This window comes from Carcharhinus amblyrhynchos, chromosome 19 (genome assembly GCF_965287045.1).
Source record: "Carcharhinus amblyrhynchos chromosome 19, sCarAmb.v2.hapA, whole genome shotgun sequence".
NCBI classification, from domain to species: Eukaryota; Metazoa; Chordata; class Chondrichthyes; order Carcharhiniformes; family Carcharhinidae; genus Carcharhinus; species Carcharhinus amblyrhynchos.
In genome coordinates, this window is record NC_137342.1 from 44,728,456 (window position 1) to 44,751,818 (window position 23,363).

The 23,363-nt window shown below is 44.1% G+C and overlaps 1 pseudogene; it reads left to right on the forward strand.

Annotated features, from left to right (window-relative positions):
• Positions 1-1,709: 1,709 nt before the first annotated feature.
• LOC145355629 (ferritin heavy chain B pseudogene) overlaps positions 1,710-23,363 on the forward strand; it is a 37,551-nt pseudogene continuing 15,897 nt past the window's right edge.

A 23,363-nucleotide genomic window follows, 5' to 3' on the forward strand; every position in this document is an offset into this window, starting at 1 on the left:
CAAAAGCTTGAGCAGGAACTTTCCAGCTCTTCCTGTTGGTGGAACCTTCCGGCCTCACTGATGGTGATCCCCGTTCACCGTGGCAGGTTCCATGGCAGCGGATGCTGTAGAGAGCGCACAAAGCCCCGCAGACCTTGGCAGAATTGGAAGTTCTTGCCGTTGGCCATGGCAGACCACCTTCACCACCGGAGAATACGCCATGGGGGGATGGCCAGAAAATCACGCCTTTGATCAAAGCAGCAGGTTTGAAGGAGCAGCTTAAAGGAGGTAGAGAGGCGGAGAAGTGTAGGCGAGAGGGAACTCCAGAGCTTGGGACCTGAAGGCATGGCCAGCAAATGTAGCAATTGAAATTAGGGTTGCACAAGAGGCCAGAATTGGAGGAGCGCAGAGACCTCGGAGGGTCATGGGGCTGGAGGGGATCACAGAAATTGGGAGGAATGAGGCCACAGAGTGATTTGCAAACCAGGCTGAAAATTTTAAAATGAAGACTGGGGCCCAATATAGGACAGCGAGCATGGGAATGATAGGGGAATGGGGCTTGCTGCGAATTAAGATATGTACAACAGACTTTTACGTGACGTCAATTTCAGGATGTAGAGGGAAAATGGAAGATCAGTCAAGAGTACGTAGGGGAATGGATGGCATGGTGGTATTGTCACTGGACTAGTAATCCAGAGACCCAGGGTAATGCTCTGGGGTTTGAATCCCACCAAAGCAGATGGTGGAATTTGAAAATTCATAAAAACATAAGAACATAAGAAATAGGAGCAGGAATAGGCTATCTAGCCCTTTGAGCCTGCCCCACCATTCAACAAGATCATGGCTGATCTGAAGTGGATCAGTTCCACTTTCCCGCTTTCTCCCCATAACCCTTAATTCCCTTGTCTATCAGAAACCTCTCTCAGCCTATACCTAAATTCAATAAAAATCTAGAACTAAAAGTCGAATGATGACCATGGAACCAATGACGACTGTCGTAAAAACCCATCTGCTTCACTAATGTCCTTTCGGGAAGGAAATCTGCTGTCCTTTCCTGTTCTGGCCTGCATGTGGCTCCAAACCCACAGCAATGTGGTTGACTCTTAAATGCTTTCAGTGCTGGACAACAAATGCTGGCCCAACCAGTGATGCCCACATTCCATGAACAAATTAATAAAGCCAGCCCAGAGATAACAGAGACATGAGTGAGGATTTCTGCAGCAGGTAGGTTGAGATTGTTGGGGTTAATGGGGACTTCCAGGTATTGCAGCTATCTTACCCATTTCAGTCAGAATTGTCCTTTAATAAACACATTAATTGGTTTTCAATCAACATGCAACATTCCATGGAAAATACAATGATATAAACATTGCATAGTACTGGCAATTACTGTGTTACTTTATATTCGGCATAATCTGTATAATTTTTATGGAGATTTATTTTGTGATAATGCTACCTCACATATGAGACATAGTACATTGACAATAAAATTTCACACAAATTAGGGCTTGGTGAGATAACAAGTGCAAATTACAGTGACAATTATGACTTTGAATAGATATTTTCAGGAGCAGAGGCAATGGGTTGCAAAGTGGAATGGCCTGGGATCGCTTTTGTTACCTTGCTCTTTCTAATTTACATTAATGACTTAGATTCAGAGTGTCAATGCAAATTGCTCAGTTTGCGGATACCAGTAAACAGGAAGTCCAGAGTTCTTCCAGATAAATTAGATGAAATGTGTACGTGGGAGGAACAGTGTAGATGAAGTGGTTCATCGACATGTACACCGAGGCATCACAAGAATCCTGCTGCTGGTGTCAAAGGAGCTAAAAGTGAAGGTGAGGGAAGCTATCGAGATATTAGGCAGACTCGGTGTGAACTCTCCACCAACCACTAAGCATAAAGGAAGATTGTTGTTCAAAATCAGTCATCTCAACACCAGGACTTCACTGCAGGAGTTCCTCAGGATAATACCCGAGAGCCCACCATCTTCAACTGCTTCACCAAGGGAGCCCTCCATCATCAGGTCAGAAAAGTGTGGGATATTGACGGATATGGAGGCTTTGGAGGGGGGTACAGAAAAGATTTACCAGGATATTACCTGGTACGGAGGCATTGCTATGAGGAGAGGTTGGAGAAACTTGGTTTGTTCTCACTGAAACAACAGAGGCTGAGGGGCAACCTGATAAAAGTCTACAAGATTATGAGGGGCACAGACAGCGTAGATAGCCAGAAGCTTGTTCCAGGGTGGGAGAGTGAATTACTGGGGGGCATAGGTTTAAGGTGCGAGGAGTGAGGTTTAAAGGGATGTATGAGGCAAGGTTCTTACATAGACAGTGGTGTATGCCTGGAATTCGCTGCTGGGGAGGTAGTGGAAGCAGATACAATAGTGAATTTTAAGGGGCGTCTGGACAAATACATGAATAGGATGGGAATAGAGGGATATGGTCTCCGGAAGGGGAGGGGTTTTAGTTAGGCAGCATGGTCGACGCAAGCTTGGAGGGCCAAAGGGCCTGTTTCTGTGCTGTAATTTTTTTTGTCCTTTGTTCTTTGTATGATTGTATATCGGTCTGCTCCACTGCTCAGATAATGAAGCCGTCTATGCCTTCATCGGGGCAAGTCCTGGGCAACATTTAGGTCTGAGCTGACAAATGACAAGTATCATTGACATCACACAAATGCCAGGCAATGATCATCTCCAAAAGATAAATGGAATCTAACCATAGGGTGGCATGTTGGCACAGTGGTTAGCACTGCTACCTCACAGCACCAGGGGGACCCGGGTTCAATTCCAGCCTCGGGTCACTGTCTGTGTGGAGTTTGCAGGTTTTCCCAGTATGTGCGTGGGATTTGTCCGGGTGCTCCAGTTTCCTCGCACAGTCCAATGATGTGCCAATCAAGTTGATTGGCCATGTTAAATTGACTCCTTTGTCAGGGGGATTAGCAGGGTAAACAAGTGGAATTGTGGGAATAGGGCCTGAGTTGGGATTTTGGTCAGTGCAGACTTGATGGGCTGAATGGCCTCCTTCTCTACTGTATGGATTCAATGGTCTTCCATTGCCATTCACAGTATCAAACTAAGGAAAAAACAACGTAGAGTTAATATCAGGATTCTTTTCTTCATATAAAGAATGTTCAACACATCAGCATGGAACTGCAAAGATGTAAAAATAGCAGGCCCCTGAGCTCAATCCTTATGTTGCACGAGAGCTTCCCACCTTCATCTAAAACTATCACATCAGCATATCCTTTTATTACTTTCTTGTGTGTTTATCTTACTTCCTCTTAATTCCAACTCTGCTCTTCCTCTCAACAGCTCCTTTGTGGTTTTCAGTTTGACATCCTAATCACTCTCTGGATAAAGAAATTTCTCCTGCATTCCCAACTCGATTTATCAGTGATTCTCTTGACACTGTAGCCCCGAGTTTGGGTTTCCCAGTCTCCCATCCCACAAGTGAAAATATCTTCTCCACATCAAGCCTATCAAGCCCCTTCATATCTCACTGACACCTGAGCAGGGCAATGGATATAAACACCATGGAATCATTGGAGTCTGCGCATGCAGTACAATGATGTGAAAATGCTGGCGTTGGACTGGGGTAAACACAGTAAGAAGCCTCACAACACCAGGTTAAAGTCCAACAACTTTATTTGATAGTAAACTTACAAGCTTTCGGAACGTTGTTCCTTCGTCAAGTGAGTGGAAAATTATCCATTTTTTTCCACTCACCTGATGAAGGAACAGCGTTCTGAAAGCTTGTGGGTTTACTATCAAATAAACTTGTTGGGCTTTAACCTGGTGTTGTGAGACTTCTTATGATGTAGTGCAAGGCAGTTCTGTTGTTATGTAAATCCATCAGTGGCATGGTGACACAGTGGTTAGCATTACTGCCTCACAGCATCAGGGACCCCAGTTCAATTCCAGCCTTGGGTGACCATGTGTGTGGAGTCTGCACGTTCTCCTTGTCTCTGTGTGGGTTTCCCCCAGGTGTTCTAGTTTCCTCCCATAGTCCAAAGATGTGCGGGTTAGATTGATTGGCCAAGCTAAATGGCCCCTGAGTGTTAGGGATATTAGCAGGGTTAATGTGTGGGGTTATGGGGTCATGGCTTGGATGGGATTGTCGGTGGTGCAGACTCGATGGGCCAAATGGCTTCTTTCTGCACTGTAGGGATTCTATAATTCTATGATTCATATTCGGGGCACCTTAAATTAGAAGATGTTTATTCTGTGTGCTCCACAAACTGTGTATTTCTGGTGCATATTCTCACAGTGCTCACACTTGGGTCTGGCAGAGAAATATCAGCCCTGCTACACCATAAACTGAAATGTGAATATAAAGAGAACAGCAGAGGTTCAATCCAGAACCTCTCTAAAGCTGAATGCATGTACATTAACTGAGCACTGAACACAAGATGATATTCAATGGTTTGGTGCCTGTGGCTTAGGTAAATGAATCACATAATTCTATAATGGCTGCAGCACAGAAGGAGGCCATTTGGTCCTTATATCCATGCTAGCTGTCTGCAGAAGCAATTTAGCCAGTGCCAATCCACCACCCTATCTATGTAGCCCTGTGAATATTTGCTCAGCATAATCAAGGACCCCATTCACCCTGGACATATGTCAGTATTGCACTGCCTTGCCCGCCCGAGGCTCATAAGATCCCGTCTGAGGCCAACAGAGAATGTCAATCTGCGAACTGCGCCCGCCCCAATTCTGCGGTGGGTGTGCCGGTAAAATTATGGCCATACTCTCTTCCAAATTCTTCCACTGGGAAAAAAATGCAAAAGTCCAAGTGACTCAAGAACAGCTTCTTCCCTGCTGCTATCAGACTTCTGAATGGTCCGACCTCATACTAAGTTGATCTTTCTCTACGCCCTAGCTACGACTACAACACCATATTCTGCACTCTCTCCTTTCCTTCTTTATGAATGGTATATTTTGTCTGTATTGCGTGCAAGAAAAATACTAATACATGTGATAATAACAAATCAAATCAAATCAAAACATCCAATTGCTGTTTCAGAAGGCTGATTGAATCCTCCTTCACCGTACTCTCAGGCACTGCATTCCACATACTAATCACTCACTGAGTAAAAATGTTTTTCCTCATATCACTGTTTCTTTTGTCATTCGCCTTGTATTTGCGTCCTCTGATTCTCAACCCTTCTACCATAAGAACAGTTTTGCTCTGTTCTTTATTTCATTGCTCGTAGGATTTGGACGTTGTTGGCTAAGCCAGTAGTTATTGCCCATCCCTAACTGCCCTTGAGATGTTGGTGCTGAGTCATGTTCTTGAACTGCTGGTGTCCAGATGGCATAGGCACACCCATGGTGCTGTTAGGAAGGAATTGTCAGGTTTTTGACCCAGCGTTAGTAAAGGAACGGCGATATATTTCCAAGTCAGGATGGAGTGTGTGGCTTGGAGGAGAACTTGCAGGTAGTGGTGTTCCCATGTGCCTGCTGCCCTTCTCAGAGGTTGAGAGCTTGGACAGTGCTGTTGAAGAGGCCTTGGGAAGTTGCTGCAGTGCATCTTGGATGGTACACACCGTTTGCAGTAGAGAGAGTGAAACGTTAAGATGATTGAGAGTGCCAATCAAGTGGATTGCTGTCTTGGATGGTATCAAACCTCTTGGATACCATTGGAGATGTACATGCCCAGGCAAGTGTCTGGCCCCCTCATGAACACTTCTATCAAATCTCTTAACTTTTCATGTTCTGGCTAATGTTCTATTTATGTAACTGAACTCCCTCATTCTGGAATTGTTTTCATACATTATTGTCTTGTTAGACCGTTCTGAGTTTCCAGCCATAAATTTAGCTTGGTAATTTCATTTTGGGGTGTTTTTACCCACACGTACTAGTAATTGTTCAGATCACATTGCCAACTAATGGCATCTCTTTGGTAACATTCAAATAGTTAAAACTTAAGGGATTCATTTTACCCTAAAGTCCCCAGTGTGAAGGGATGGACTCAGGTTAAGTAGGTGTATTAGACCCCCCACTCTATTTTTATCTCTATTGAAGTGAGTGCAGATTATAAACAGATGGGGAGTGAAATGGGTGCTGGATGAGAACCTGCCTTGATCCTGTGGGGCAGTTCCATTTAAATGTTCCCCATTTTTCTTGAAAAAGTAAACTCAAAACCAGTAAAAGAAAGAAGTTGCATTTTGATACCACCTTTCAGAGCCTCATTGTAATGTTACCATTGTAATGTAAGAAACAAGCAAGCAATTTTTGCACAGTAAGCATGCCGCTCCAGTGGCCTAATAGACAAGGCACTGGCCTCCAAAGCCAGGGATTGTGAGTTCAAGTCCCAACTGGGGTGAAAACTTTTGTGCGACACAGTAGCACAGTGATTAGCACTGCTGCCTCACAGCGTCAAGAGCCCGGGTTCAATTCCAGCCCTGGATCACTGTCCGTGTGAAATTTGCATATTCTACCCGTGTCTGTGTGGGTTTCCTCTGGGTGCTCTGGTTTCCCCCTCACTGTTGGCCGGCACGGTAGCACAGTGGTTAGCAGTGTTACTTCATCACTCCAGGGACCTGGTTTCGATTCCCGTCTCAGGTCATTGTCTGCACGGGTTTCCTCCCACAGTCCAAAGATGTGTGGGTTATATTGATTGGCTATGTTAAAATTGTCCCTTAGTGTCCTGAGATTTGTAGGTTAGAGGGATTAGTGGGTAAAATATATGGGGATATGGGGTAGGGACTAGGTGAGTTTATGGTCGGTGCAGACTGAATGGGCCAGATGGCCTCTTTCTGCATTATAGGGTTTCTATGAATCTATGAGTCCAAAAATGCATGGAATACGTTGATTGGCCATGCTAAATTGCCTTTTTGTGTAAGGGAATTAGTGGGATAAATATGTGGAGTTCTGGGAATAGGGCCTAGGTGGGATTGTGGTTGGTGCAGACTCAATGGGCCAAATACTTTAGGGATTCTATTCTATGAAGTCACCACAAATAGAATATGATAATGATCTTTAATAATCCTGCACACTGTTGTTCAAGAGAGTAATGTCGGGCAAAACACCGGAAAGAAATTCTTCAGGAAGTGCAACAGGTTCCTTTATGTCTACCGGTTGCAGCAGTGCAGATGTTAATTTTGCAATGCATATTTCGGGGACACGGGTGAAATGAAAATTCCACTGCCGAGGAGGAACTCTTACAATCAGGAGCCTGGACCAAGAAGGAGACTTCTTGAGAGGACTGCATTCAGACTGTCAAAGCATTTCAATCAATTGTGGGGGAGAACAAAGGCCCTGAACACTTAGACCACAAGACCATAAGACATAGGGACAGAATTAGGCCACTCGGCCCATCAAATCTGCTGCTATTCAATCATGGCTGATATTTTTTCTCATCCCTATTGTCCTGTCTTTTCCCCATTATCCCTGATCCCCTTATTAATCACTTGGGGTGGGATTTTCAGGCCGTTCTTGCCTTGAAACCAGGAAATCCCGCCCGAGTTCAACAGACCTTTGTATGGTCTGCTACGATTCTGGAGGTGGTCGGACCCTGGATAATTTCCCCCTTTGTCTATTTGCTCTGAATTCACAGTGGACTTACGCTCCACAGGGAGTGAGACAAAAGTTGGATGTGAGGCTGCAGGCACTGAATCCTGATTTGTGATGCATCTTCAGCACAGCGGAAGCACATTTTAAGAAGTTACTCACGGAGCCACATTGACTGCCTAAATTCAGGATGAGCGATTTTTGCCTCATACATTTAATATCAGTGCAAAGATTCACTGATGAGGAAAAAAAAGCAATTTGACATAAACATAAAAAAAAATAGAATCCTTACCATGCAAAAGGAGGCATTTGGCCCATCAAGCCTGTACCAACCACAATCACACCCAGTCCCTATCGTCATAGCTCCATCCTGTTAGTGCCCCCTGATGCTAAGGATTGATTTAGCATGGCCAGTCAACCTAACGCGTACATCTTTGGAGTGTGGGAGGATACCGGAGGAAACCCACGCAGATACAGGGAGAATGTGCAAACTCCACGCAGACAGTGACCCAAACTGGGAATCAAACCTGGGTCCCTGCTGCTGTGAGGTAGTAGTGCTAACCACTGTGTCACTCAGTTGCCCATCAGCAAAGGCAAGGGATCCAAAGGTAGTGGTTAGCCGGGATTATTCCTAAGCATCTCCGACAGGATGAACCATAGCTCGGAAAAGTTCCCCCACATCCCCCGATTCTTTGCACTCTTCCAGAATTTACGATAGAGCCATCTCGAGATGATGAGCCATTTCCAAAGGAGCTAAATTGGGTCTCACCTGACTAATGTCAACCTTTACAATGCCTGCTTTTCAGTTCTATATGCCCAGGAGGAGGAGAAAACCTAGAGCAAATACAGAGAGCAATTAGTCAGAGGAAACCCAGATCTGTCATAAAGACGAGCAATCAATAAATGAGGTAAAAGCTGCAGTCAGGCGACTAATGTGAACAAGGCCCACATGGGGGTGGGGGGGGGGGTGGACTATAATATACCTTCACTAACTGATAAAATTAAAAAACTCTCCATATCAAATTAAACAACAACCAGCATCATACACTCAATACTGTCAGAAAGGGAAAGTGCTCCATCTTCATATTTAATAAGAAATCATAGACAGAATCCCTACAGCGCTGAAGAGGCCATTGGGCCCATCACATCTGCACTGCCCCTCTGACAAAGTATCATTACACAGGTCCTCTCCCCATCATTATCTCTGTAACCGTGGCAAATGCTTGAGTCTTTAAAACATCAGTATCCATTCCAATGGAGTCCAACTTGGCTGAATATGTGCTGTACAAATTTACTTTTTGTTTCATTCAATTTGTTTGACTTTGTGATGAAGTAATTTAACTTGGGAAACCTTGTCATTTTTCTTTTCGCATGGTGAGTTTATCACTGCATGTTTTTAATTAACAAGGCATATTGCTTTTAATACTGTGAACTCTGGTTCATGGTTAATCCATCTAACCTACACATCTTTAGACTCTAAGGGGCAATTTTAAGAATTCCCCGACTATGAATCATAGATTTATAGAATCTCTACAGTGCAGAAGGAGGCCATTTGGCACATCGATCCTGCACTGACAACAATCCCACCCAGGCCATAACCCTGTAACCCCACACATATACCCTGTTAATCCCCCGATATTAAGGGGCAATTTAGCATGTCCAATCAATCTAACCCACACATCTTTGGACTGCAGGAGGAAACCCATGCAGACATGGGGAGAATGTGCAAACACCACACAGGTAGTCAGAATTGAACCCAGGTCCCTGGTGTTGAGAGGCAGCAGTGCTAACCACTGCGCCACCGCTCCACCCTGCAGAAATCTTCAAGCTGTCACTAAATAATGCAAATATTACACCTCTTTCTGCTGACCAGTTAACTTTTAGTGTGGCTTTGGGCTGTAAACAAAGAAGTCTTAGATTACAAAAGCAGAGAGGTCTTGAGGGAGTTGTATAGAACTTCGGTGAGGCCACAGCTGGAGCTGTGCCGTTCTGGCCGCCATTTTATAGGAAGGACGTGAATGCACTGGAGGGGGTGCGGAGGAGATTCACCAGGATGTTGCCTAATTTGGAACATTTAAGTTAAGAAGAGAGATTGGGTAGACTTGGGTTGTTTTCTCTGGAGCAGAGAAGACTGAGGGGTGACCTGATTGAGATGTTCAAGACCATGAGAGCCATGGACAGGGTGGATAAAGAGCAGTTGTTTCCCCTTAATTGAAGGATCAGTTACGAGGGGACGAAAAGTTAAAAGTAAGGGGCAGGAGGTTTAGGGGGGATTTGAGGAAGAACCTTTATAACCAGAGGGTGGCGACAGTCTGGAATGCACTGCCTTGAAGGGTGATGGAGGCGGGATACTTCACATCCTTTAAAAAATACCTGGATGAGTACTTGGCACGCCACAACAAACAGGGCTATGGGCCAAGTGCTGGCAAGTGGGATTAGGTGGGCAGGTCAGGGCGTTTCATGTGTTGGTGCAGACTCGATGGGCCGAAGAGCCTCTTCTGCACTGTAGTATTCTGTGATTTTGCGATTCTGTGAAGCCATTTACCTGTCATACACCTTTGGGGTGGTTTGGGAAATGAAGCAGTCCCTGGAGTATCTGCTTAACCTGCAATGTCAGTTTTACTCACCTGTGTCTGAAATGTAACTAGATTGTTAATATGTGGCAACCAAGTTAACAATCTGCCATTCTTCTTGGTCCCAGTGCAAACGCAAACTGGGAGATTGCTTTGTGAGGAGCCTCCATTCAGCCTGCGAGCATTTTAATTAACCACGTTACTCTTAACCTGCCTTCTCTGTACTTAGTAAGAAGTCTCACAACAACATGTTAAAGTCCAACAAGTTTATTTGATAGTAAACCCACTAGCTTTCAGGGTTTGCCCCTTCGTCAGGTGAGTGGAGAGTTCTGGTCATTCTCTGTACTTACCCAGCCAATGAAGCTCAATGTAAATCTCGAGGGACAATACCGCATATTTTCACACTCAATTCTCCCAAAATAATTCTCAATTTGCACAAAAATGGGAGTAACTCCTGCTGGATTTTTAAGTGGGATTTTTAGATTGAATCTCCCACATTCTGAGCACTGCAGAGTGCCCGGGCGTGATTCACTCTGAAACTCTGTGGGTGAGGCCTATTCCCACTGGCGAGGCTGGCAGCATAGCGCTGAACAGGCCATGGCATATGTGAGGCCATGGTGCCCAGCCAGAAACTCGCAAAACAGCCTCCACCGATGTCTCCTGACCCGTGGTGGTGCCAGAGCAGTGCAGAAGGCTGGGCGAAGCTTTTAAAGTAAAGTAAAAGTAAATTAAAGTGGTGACACAGTGGTTAGCACTGCTGTCTCACACCGCCAGGATCCCGGGTTCGATTCCCGGCTTGGGTCACTGTCTGTTCTCCCCGTCTCTGCGTGGGTTTCCTCCAGGTGCTCCAGTTTCCTCCCACAATCTGAAAGACATGCTGGTTAGGTACATTGACCCAAACAGGCACCAGACTGTGGTGACTAGGGGAATTTCACAGTAACTTCATTGCAAGAACAACAACAAAGTAAGCCTTACCTATGACAAATAAATAAACTTTATTTTACTTTAAAATCACCCCAACATTGACAATTCAGACCCCAATTTCTTCCCTTTCTTTACATGTTTCGATTTGGCTCTCGCTTCTGCTTTTAGACCACAGCTGGCATCATTCTGCCATTCATACCTCCTCTAGACACATTGGTTGGTTCTTATCTCATTACCTTTGACCCCCGCGTCACCAAACTTCCTGTCATTTAATCCTTTCTGATTTTCCCCCTATTACAGACCTTCCCTTTGTTTTTTTCTGACCTTCACCCCTCTCACCTGCTCCAAACACACTGGATTGTTAACATTTTTCATTTCCCATGAATGATCATCCACCTGAAACGTCAACTCTGTTTCACTCTCCACAGATCCTGCCAGACCTGCTGAGTATTTTCTGTCTTTATAATGAATGAAGTCGTTCTTTTCTTTTCATGCAATCAAAAACTCAGGTTCTTAATAGGAAAATGGTAGCCGGGAGCAAGAAAAGAAAAGTGGAGCGACCTAAAATAAGTTCAAAATTGACTAATTTTGCAAATGTCTGTTTCAATGTACTCATTGGAGTATAGGAAGTTGAGGGGGGATCTTATTGAAACTTACAGGATCCTGCGAGGCCTGGATAGAGTGGACATGGAGAGGATGTTTCCACTAGTAGGAGAAACTAGAACCAGAGGGCACAACCTCAGGCTAAAGGGACGATCCTTTAAAACAGAGATGAGGAGGAATTTCTTCAGAGCGTGGTGAATCTGCAGAATTCTTTGCCACAGAAGGCTGTGGAGGCCAAGTTATTGAGTGTCTCTAAGACAGAGATGGATAGGTTTTTGATTGATAAGGGGATCAGGGATTATGGGGAAAAGATAGGAGAATGGGGATGAGAAAAAAATCAGCCATGATTGAATGGCGGAGCAGACTTGATAAGCCGAGCGGCCTAATTCTGCTCCTATGTCTTATGGTCTTATGATCTAATGGGTAACACGGTGGCACAGTAGTTACCACTGATGCCTCAAGTGCCAGGGATCCAGGTACAGTCCCCAGCTTGGGTCACTGTCTGTGCGGAGTCTGCACGTTCTCCTCGTTTCTGCATGGGTTTCCTCCGGCTGCTCCGGTTTCCTCCCACAGTCCAAAAGATGCGCAGGTTAGGTGCATTGGCCATGCTAAATTAACATCAGGAGGATTAGCGAGGCAAATATGTGGAGTTACGGGGATAAGGCCTGGGTGTGACTGTGGTTGGTATGGACCTGATGGGCTGAATGGCCCCTTTCTGCACTGTAGCGACTGTAATGAATCTGTACTTCTGCAGAACGGGGCCTGCCTCTCACACCAGTGTTACCAAGCACAACCAAAAAGAAAATACTACAAACTGAATTACCCAGGAGACTATTCTTCTTGCATTCATGGTTTCGTGAACAGAGCTCAGAAAGGCTGCAGCTGCACACACTTCATATCAGGCACCGGGTGCACCAGGCCAAAGCACTGCCTCGCTTGTCCGATTCCACACAACTGCCTTTCCCAGCAGGAATTTCATTCTGACAGCAAAATGCAGCTGCAAATCATTCACAGTTCCCTCCAGAATAGCAATAACATTTGTTCTTTTCATTAACAAATAAGAATTTCATCTAATTAACATCTGTCTCGTAAGCTGAAGAGGCTTAAAGTGTGTGTGCATATGTGCGTGTGTGTGTGTGTGTGAATGTGTGTGTGTGTGTGCGTGTGTGTGTGTGCGTGTGTGTGTGTGTGTAATCCTTCCCTCCCTAAAGAGGCATGAAAGACAGCGGCTAATTCTTTTTGTGCACATTTTGTGATCATTAAAAGAGAGGGGAGTTAGTGCTGTGAAACGGAACACTCGCAATTTGAGTCTCCGGGCTTCAGGATCAAGTTCTGCCATGCAAGATAGATCAGAATTAAACAAAGTAAAACAGAAAAATCCCTCTATTCCTTTCCAGCAATGTATTTTGAAGTGTCGGAGGACAAAAGCCTTCTGAACCATTTCCAATTTCCCAAACCTGACCTCTTGTGATCTCAATGAGTCAATTCATCAATTTAAGGACAATTTTGGCAGTTAGCCCTGTGTCCATTCGGAACCGGGTGGAGACAGTCCTTGCAGGACTTATCCAGTCAGAATTCAGAGCAAATTTTCGTTTCGTCAAATCTGAACTATGATTTTTAACCCAAAATCCCAAAATAAGAAGTCCAGCATGCTACTCTATCCACTTCCTTCTCACTTATCTGACCCAGGAAGTGAGATACCTGACAATTGGCCACATCTGAGTCTGAGCAGAGCTTCCAGTGGGCAATGTAACTGAAAGACATGAAAGCTAGACCCAATGGGCCCAAGTCCAGGCCTCATTGTTGCACACGTATCGCTCTCAGGAGATCCTCGGATTCTAAAACGCTCATGAGTCAGAAGGGCATCACCCTCTGTTAACAAGCATTTTGGTATGTAATTATTAACAGCATGTTTTGCATGTGCGTGTTTGATTCCCTAGTAACAGCCACCGTGTTTTTATACCCCAATCATTTCCTGAAAGGTTTGTTGTTTGGAGACATGGACATCCACTTTACATTGAACTCATGGCATCCATCTGGACCCCACATCCAACTGAACCATAGTCAGACCCATGGAGAAGGTCCAAGTTGAACAGGTTAATGGGGGTCTTCCATCCTGGAATCAATCAGCAGTTTTGACAGAGGAGAGCAGGAAGCTACTTTGCTTGATGTGGTCTGGCCAGATCTGGCAATGAACCGGCCAACGCAGTTTCCCGCCACAAAGTGCATCCCTGTACATAGGTGAGACGAGACATCTAAAAGGATAGAGGATTGGTTGTCAAATAGGAGGCAGAGAGTGGGGGTCAACGGGTGCTATTCGGATTGGCGGATGGTGACTAGTGGAGTGCCCCAGGGGTCGGTGCTGGGGCCTCAGCTTTTTACCATTTATATAGATGATCTGGAGGAGGGAACCGAGTGTAGAGTGTCGAAATTTGCTGATGACACCAAGATTGGGGGAACGGCAAATTGTGCGGAGGGTGTGGAGAGTCTGCAGAAGGATCTAGATAGGCTGGGCGAATGGGCCAGGAAATGGCAAATGGAATTTAATGTTGGCAAGTGTGAGGTGGTCCACTTTGGTAGGAAGAATGGTAGGAAGGACTATTACTTACGGGGCGAAAAACTGCAGCAGGCGACGGTGCAGAGGGACCTCTTAAAAGGACAAGGGCAGCAGATATATGGAATGCCTACAAGTTCCCCCTCCTAGCCACTCACCATCCTGACTTGAAAATATAATTGCAATTCCTTAGCAGAGGCTGGGTAAAAATCCTGGATGAGGATTCAAGAGCAGTGAGGCTGCACTTGAAATATAGTGTTCAATTCTGGTCGCTACAATACCAGAAGGATGTGGAGGTTTTGAAGAGGTACAGAGAAGGATGTTGCCTTGTATGGAGAGCATTAGCTATGAGAAGAGATTGGAAAAACTTGGTTTGTTCTCACTGGAACGATGAAGGTTGAGGGGTGATCTGATAGAAGTCTACAAGATTATGAGGGACACGCACAGAGTGGATAGTCAGAAGCTTTTTCCCAGGCTAGAAGAATCAATTACTAGGGGCATAGGTTTAAGATGCGAAGGGAAAGGTTTAAAGGAGATGTACAAGGCAAGTTTTTTACACATGTTGGTGGGTGGCTGGAACTCACTGCCAGAGAATGTAATGGAAGCAGATCCAATAGTGACTTTTAAGGGGCATCTTGACAAATACATGAATAGGATGGGAATAGAGGGATATAGTTCCTGGAAGGGTAGGGAGTTTTAGTTCAGTCAGGCAGCATGTCGGTACAGGTTTGGAGGGTCGAAGGGCCTGTTACTGTGCTGTAATTTTCCTTTGTTCTGTATTCTCTGTTCTTTGTTTGAGTACTCCCAGAGTAAGTACTGGAACAGTAGAGATGCTCCCATTACCAATGATGGACAGTAGCTTTCTTGTCAGCAACATAGCTTTGCCTGCCTGCATGGTTGTCTGGTGGTTAACACTGCTGTCCAACAGCTTCAGGAACCTGGGTTCGATTCCGGGCTTAGGTGACTGTGTGGAGTTTGAACATTTTCCCGTGTCTGTGTGGGTTTCCTCTGGGTGCTCCGATTTCCTCCCACAGTCCAAAGATGTGTAGATTAGGTGGATTGGCCACGCTAAATTGCCCCTTAAGTATTTCAAGATGTGTAGGTTAGACGGATTAGCCATGGTAAATGTGAAGGGTTACGGGGGTAGGGCAGGGTATGGGTCTGAGTAGGATACTCTGCCAGAAAGCCGGTAAAGATGTGATGGGCCAAATGGCCTCTTCTACACTGTAGGGATTCTAAAAGACCCCTCATTAGGACAAAGAAAACCTGTCTTCAAAATATACTGGATGATGGTATAATTAAATCATAAAGTACTGATATGCTGGAGGGGATTTAAAGACAGGTTGGTGACAGCTGAGGGGAGAGGGAAGGGAGCCTTCGCGCAATCCTCCCACGTTCTTGCTCGTCGTCCAATTAGATACCACCCTGACACCATTATCGATTTTATGACTTTGGAAAATGTATCTACTGATTGTGATGACTTGGTTTTCCACCATTATTGCACTAATTCTTTCAGAAAGACATGATAGATTTGTTAGATCTGTGCCTTTGTAAAATACTTCAACACCATCCGGTCCTAGAAAACTGATGAAGTAACTCCTTTGGGACAACATTTCAGCCATCAAATTGGTACACTTCTGTGATTAACAGTTAAGGTGTTCCAAGAATATTAACTCATGAACATTACTCATATTCAGTTTGCAGACTGGATGAAGAGTGAGGTGATTATCATGTTGTAAAAGTTAGCGATCTATACATGACATTTGCCACAGGTTTACCTACCTCTATGTCAACCTACCTTATATTAAGTTGATCTTTTTCTCCACCCTAGCTATGACTCTAACACTACATTCTTCATTCTTCCGTTTCCTTCTCTGTTAACAGTATGCTTTGTCTGTAGAGCGCACAAGAAACAATACTTTTCATTGAAAGCTAATACATGTGACAATAATAAATCAAATCAAATCAAAATCAAAACTGCATTGCTCAGAGGGTTAAAGGGAATCAGTTCTCCTGAAGGCGGGTCTGGCTCACAATCTCCAGGACAAGGAGACAGGTCCCAAATCCCACCCTGACCAGACCAAGGAAATGAATCCATGCTGTTGACACTAATCCATTCCAACTACCTGTTTCCCAAGGAATCTGAGTTGCGATGGCAACATCAACTTTTCCATGCATGTTTTAGTTATACAATAGTGATGGTAGAGGCTCCAATGTCTTTCTATCAACATGGCTGACCAGGAATCTTTCCCTGGCCTGCGTATGTTGAGAGGATTTATAGGTTGATTCGCAACTGTTTTGCGGTCTTACGAACACATACCTTCCTTGGCCATCTAATCCGCGAGTGGGACTCGAACCCTGAGCTTCTGTCTCAGAGGTAGGGAAACTGCACCTCAATGCAAATGTGTTCTACTAAATACTTTATGAATTCAGATTAGTGACTGGTGCAAGGCAAACTTTAAAAACTTGATCTTAATTTTCTACTCTCCTTAGTGAAGGAGGTCACATTGGTCCTTCCCTGTCTATCAACAGTGAATTAGAATGTAAGGACTAATGACTCCAATAATGCAAAGCTTTTGTTCTTTGGGCAGGGGGGTTTTAGTTCAGATGGATAGCATGGTCAGTGCTTGGAGGGCCGAAGGGTCTGTTCCTGCGCTATAACTTTCTTTGTTTTTTCAGAAGTGGAAAAGCGCTCTGTTCAACAACAATATGCTTACTAATCTTGGCAGGGGCAGCATAGGAGCAGGGTGACCAGCACTGCTGCCTCACAGCGCCAGAAACCCAGGTTCAATTCTAGCTTTGGGTGACTGCCTGTGTGGGGTCTGCATGTTCTCTCCATGTCTGCATGGGTTTCCTTGTGGTGCTCTGGTTTCCTCCCAAAGCCCAAACATGTGGATTTGCCATGCTAAATTTCCCCTTAGTGTCCCAAGATGTATAGGTTAGGGAATTAGTGGGGTAAATGTGTGAGGTTACGGGGATAGAGTGGGGGTGATGCTGGGTAGGATGCTCTGTTGGAGGGCCGGTACAGACTCGATGGGTTAAATGGCCTCCTTTTGCACTGTAGGGATTCTATGATTCTAAAACACAAGAATTTTTCACCCACTAGCGAATATGCAGTATAATAAAATCCTCATCCTCTTTTGCAAGTTCCTCCATGGCTTCACACCTCTTTAACCCTGTGATCTCCTCCAGCCCCATAGCTGTATGAAAGGGAAAACATTTTTGACAAACCTACTGGAATTTTTTGAGAACATAAAAGATAAGAATGAACCAGTGGTTGTGATGTATTCAGATTTTCAGAAAATGTTTGATAAAGTCCCACATAAGAGATTAAATTAAAGCACATAGAATGGGGGGGGTAATGTATTGGCATGCACTGAGAATTAGTTAGCAGACAGGAAACAGAGAATATAGTATAGATTCCATACAGTGCAAAGGAGGCTCTTTGACCCATTGAGTATGCACCAACACTCTGACAAAGCATCCCACCCAAGCCCTATCCCTGTAACTTCATATATTTACTCCATTAATCCCCCTAACCTACACACCTTGAGACACTAAGGGGCAATTTAGCATGGCCAATCAACCTAACCTGCACATCTTTGGACTATGAGAAGAAACCGGAGCGCCTGAAGGAAACTCATGCAAACATGGGGAGAATGTGCAAACTCTACACAGTCACTCGAGGCCGGGTTTGAAATTGGGTCCCTGACGCTATGAGGCAGTAGAGCTAATCACTGTGCCACCCTGGCGCTGTGAGGCAGCACAGGCTAGGAGTACAAATAAACTGATCTATTTCTGGAGTGAGGTTCCACAGGGATTAATGTTTGAGCATCAGCTATTCACAATATTCATCAATGATTTGGATGATGGAACCAAAATGCAAATTTGCTGATGATACAAAACTTGGTGGGAATCTACTTGGATGAGGGGGATGCTCAGAGGCCTCAAAGTGATTTTGACAAGTTGAGTGAGTGGGAAAATACATGATAGATGAAGTATAATGGGATAAATGTCAAGTTATCCATTTCAGCAGGAAGAACAGGATGGTGGTGTATTATTTAAATGGTGATTGCATACAAAACCTGGTCCTAGCCTTTAATAAAATGAAGGACAGCTAGCTCCTTATTTGCACATTACCATTCCATGGAATGACATGGAGTTCACACAGAATGTTGCATCGTAACTTTCCAAGGAATGGTTGGAGAAATGGTCCTTATCTACCCTGCCCTTAGTACATCATTACAAATGATATAAAAATATCCTTGGAACCACGGCAATATTCAACCATTCTTCCACAGCACCTTATAAAAATGCATGCAGTAAATAGATAGCTGGAAGTAAGGAAAAGAAAACAAAGAATCATTTTGAGCTTTGTAGAGAACTAGTCAATTATTAATAAAGCCTCACGAAACGAGACCTTGAAAATCAAATCTTGTTAAAATGAAAATTAGCACATAACGTTAGATTAAGGTCAACTTTCAATACGCCAAGTTGCAATTTAATGAGCATCAGAATCATCACCTCGCAATTAAAAGAAATAAATTAATTTTCAGCACCCATTACCTTCTGCATGGGGAGGGGGAGGTGCAGATGCAATGGCATTTGAGGAACACATCTATAAATATGCAATAGTTCAATACTGCACAAGTACTTCTAGAAGTCATAATACTTTGCAGAATAAGAACATTTATTGACAGTATGTCGATCATTACATTTTGCTTATGGCAAGAAAATGTTTATTTATTTTCATCTACGCTTAATAACTTATTCAAAATTGAACATTACAATTGCAGACAAGTGCAGGAGAATTTAGTTCCAACAAATCCAACCCTTCGTAAAATTAAAATGCACTAGTTTTACTGATTGATATTCCACAGCATGACATAATTAAGAACTAATTTTCCCTGAAACTTCAGTCAAAAGGTCACTTGCTTTGAAATGGTTGTCATGATGTGTCTATCTCTGGTTACACAGCCATTATTGAGTATTAAATGGACCTAGTGCCCTGCAGCAGCAAGAGGTTTGTATGTGTAATTGTCTGGGAAACTGAATGATGAATTGGACTACTGGAGGGCAAGGCTCAAAACTGATGCCATGAATTACGTTGGCCATGGAATTCCCAACCTGGGGAGTAAACACACTGTGAAATAGATAAAACATCAGGTTGGTCAACAACAGAATGAAAAAAAGATATGACTTATTTTATGCTGGTACTTATTCAAGTTTGGGCTAGGAGGCACCAATGTCCATGAGGTGGTTCCATTTGCAATATTAAACCCAATCCGCTGGTAAAAAGAAAGGGAGTCTAGTAGATATTTAATGCCTTTCACAACCTCAAAGGACACCCCAAAATGCTCCTTGGCCAATGAGATACTTTTGAAGTTCAGTCACTGTTGCAATATAGAATTCATGCACAATATAAAGTCCTATAAAAAGTCATGTGATAATAACCAATCTCATTTGCAATATGGATTGAGGAATGAATATTGTCCAGGACAGCTATCCTGCTCTCTCTAAAACCAGGGCCATGTAAACATTAACATTCGCAGAAGACATAGAAGGCCTTGATGTGAGATCTCATTAGAAACACAGACCGTTCAATGGGGCGTCTGTTTAGATGTTGCGTCCAAGTCTCCAGAATAGGACTTGAATTCACAGATTTCTGACCCAGAGGTAAGAGTCATACCCATGGACCATGGCTGAGACCTAATGGACTCAGAATTATGTGGTCTGTGAAAGTGGTGAAGGTTTCTTTAGCCAACTGCTGAATTTCCAATCTCTGTAGAGATGGAGTGGAATTTAATGATAACCCCATGGGGGAGGGGTGGGGGGTGTGGGGAGGGGTGGATTTAACCCTATCACCTTCTCACCTCCACCCCTGTTAAGTCAATGTTGGGAAGGCCTATTGAAGGCCTTCCTGCCCAACTTCCTGTCCAATGCTAATTAAGGCCCTTAAGTGGGCAATTAATGCTTGTATCACACAATGCAAGTGGGCACATGAGCTCCAGTAGTGTTTGCAGTGTAGGAATAAAGTTTGGGAACCTCAACCAATATTTCCCTCTGTGACCTTGGAAAACTTTAAGCTAATCATAAGCCATTCTATCTGCTGTTGATGAGATTATCAAACGCAACACAGATCAGAGTTTTGAATTAGAACCAAACATGGAATAATAGAATCCCTACAATGCAGAAGGAGGCCAGTCGGCCCATCAAGTCTGCACCGACCACAATCCCACCCAGGCTCCATTCCTGTAACTCCTCATATTTACTCTGTTAATACCCTGACACTGGGGTCAATTTAGCATGGCCAATCAACCTGCATAAGTTCCAGACTGCTTCAAGTATTGCTTCTATCTAGTATGCCCATCCTCCTCTGGGGCAGAGTGAGGGAATGGGTGAGGAGGAAGAAGCAGTGACTACACATAACCATAGAGTGTCAGAAGATATGGCTGATTTCCAAATTGGGAAAATACATCCCATCAATCATTTGCTATGCTAAATATTGATTGAATCTGGCCAGTACAATCCACCTACATTGCTATTCAGTACAGTCAACTCTTTATACTGGCATTCCAGTATAAGGTAGTTAGAATTAAATTGGCCATTCCAAGGTTCTACTTTTAATGTCTTTGCCAAGATCAATTATAAACATTGAACAGTAAAGCCCCAGAATTGAACCCTAAAGTGCTCTACTATCCAATTATAGCTACTATCATTGATCACTGCCCTTTGTTTCTTGTTATTTGGGCAATTTATTATCCAATTTAGTTCCTTCTTTGTCCAGAAGATTTCAGTTCAGTTACAAACCTCTTGTGGTGTCTTCTGGAAGCCAAGATATATAACAAGATATCTAACAAGACATATAACACACCCCAACTTTCCAAAACCTCCAATAAATTTGTTCAGTATGATCTGTCTTTCATAAAGTCCTGTTGGCTTGGAATTATTGCCTTTACGCTTGTAAAAAGCTCTTGAATTACTTCCTTTAGAATAGGCTACATTGTTTCTCTTACTCTGGATGTCATGCTGCAGACCTATAATTCTCAGATTGTGTTTCTGACCTTTTGTTAGGAAAATGGAAAGTTAGCTACTTTCCAATCTTCTGAATCGTGTTCTGCCTTTAACGAGTTGCAACTGGCCTTTAACTTAGAGATTTGTAAGCTCCAGTTGCCCTCAGAGTTACCATAATGTCTTACCACAAAGATTTTTTTTCCAGTTTTAACCCAGATACACACATATATATGTTAAAACACATGTTTAGATTGCCCTTCTTGTGACCTCTTTGTTGCTTTGTTCCTTTACTCATTCCGTCAGTTAACCTTTACTCTGGAGCCAAGTGAATATGAAAGAGTTTTACCATTAGGAGGCTAATGGATGGGGAGTTGGGAAGTCTATTATGGAATAACACTATAATAATGTGGGTAGCATGGTGGCACAGTGGTTAGCACTGCTGCCTCACAGCACCAGGGATCTGGGTTCCATTCCCGGCTCAGATCACTGTCTGTGTGGAGTTTCCATATTGTTCCCGTGTTTGTGTGGGTTTCTTCCGGGTGCTCCAGTTTTCTCCCACAGTCTGAAAGACATGTTGGTTAAGCGCATTGGCCACACTAAATTCTCCCTCAGTATACCTGAACAGGTGCCGGAGTGTGGCGAATAGGGGATTTTCACAAAAGCTTCTTTGTAGTGTTAATGTAAGCTTACTTGTGACACTAATAAATTAGTACAAATAAATCATACATCGACTGTTCAGATTTAATGGGCATGTCTCCAAATGTCATAGGAACTAAACACAGCATCTGTGTAGAGAGAAACAAAATTGAATATTTGGGCGACACGGTAGCACAGTGGTTAGCACTGCTGCTTCACAGCCCCAGGGTCCTGGGTTCGATTCCTGGCTCGGGTCACTGTCTGTGTGGAGTTTGCACATTCTCCTCGTGTCTGCATGGGTTTCCTCTGGGTACCCCGCTTTCCTCCCAAAGATGTACGGGTTAGGTTGATTGGCCATGCTAAGAAATTGCCCCTTAGTGTCCAGGAATGTGTAGGTTAGAGGGGATTAGTGAGTATAATATGTAGGGATATGGGGGTAGGGCCTGGGTGGGATTGTGTTCAGTGCAGACTCGATGGGCCGAAGGGCCTCTTTCTGCACTGTAGGGTTCTATGATCTATGAGTTTGTATGACCCTTCTACACAAGAAATAGAAGCAGGAGTAGGCCATGAGGCTCTTCTGGCCCGCCCTGCCACTCAACACAATCATGGCTGATCTATACAGCCCTCAACTCCTTTTCAGTGCCATTTCCCCATATTTCCCTATTCCTCAATCTATCAAATATTTATCCACCTCCACTTTAAATACTTCTAATGATCCAGCTTCAACCATTGTTTGGGGTAAAGAATTCTAGAGATTCACCACCCTCTCTGAGAAGAAATTTCGATGCATATCAGTTTTAAATGACTGGTCTTGTAACTTGTTTGAGACTCTCCCACCAGTGAGAACTTCTCATAATCTACCCTGTCAAACCTCCTCGGGATCTTGTATTCAGAATGGAAGAGGGAAAGAAATGTATTGAATTGTTTGGTTGGAGAGAGAGGTAGGGCAGAATGGAGGGTCAGGAGCTAAGGAGAGACTGACAAAAATGTCATGGATGTAAGACAAAGATAATGGTGCCATCAAGGACTGAGGAAGTGTTAATAGTGGCATGAAGGTAAGCTAGCAGAATGCATTAATAGGAGAACATAGGGAGAACATAGGGGACATCCTGAGAGATTCTCTCAGGGAGAGTTGAGTTTACAGCTGAGTGTCCCATCTTGCCGTTCCTTCATGTAGAAGATGAACTGTCATTTTGGACTATCCTCGGTGATCTTCAAGGACTCCTGAGGATGGAAAATATTTTCCCTGTCAGTCCATCCAGCTAATTGCCAGGGTTACATAGAAACATAGAAGATAGGAGCAGGAGGACGCCCTTTAAACCTGCTCCAGCATTCATCATGATCATGGGGGTGGCACGGTGGCACAGTGGTTAGCACTGCTGCTTCATAGCCCTAGGGACGCGTGGTGGATTCCTGGCTTGGGCCACTGTCTGTTTGGAGTTTGCGCATTCTCCCCATGTCTGCGTGGGTTTCCTCCAGATGCTCCAGTTTCCTCCCACAGTCCAGAGATGTGAGGTTTGATGGATTGGCCATGTTAAGTTGCTCCTTAGTGCCAGGGGTGCTA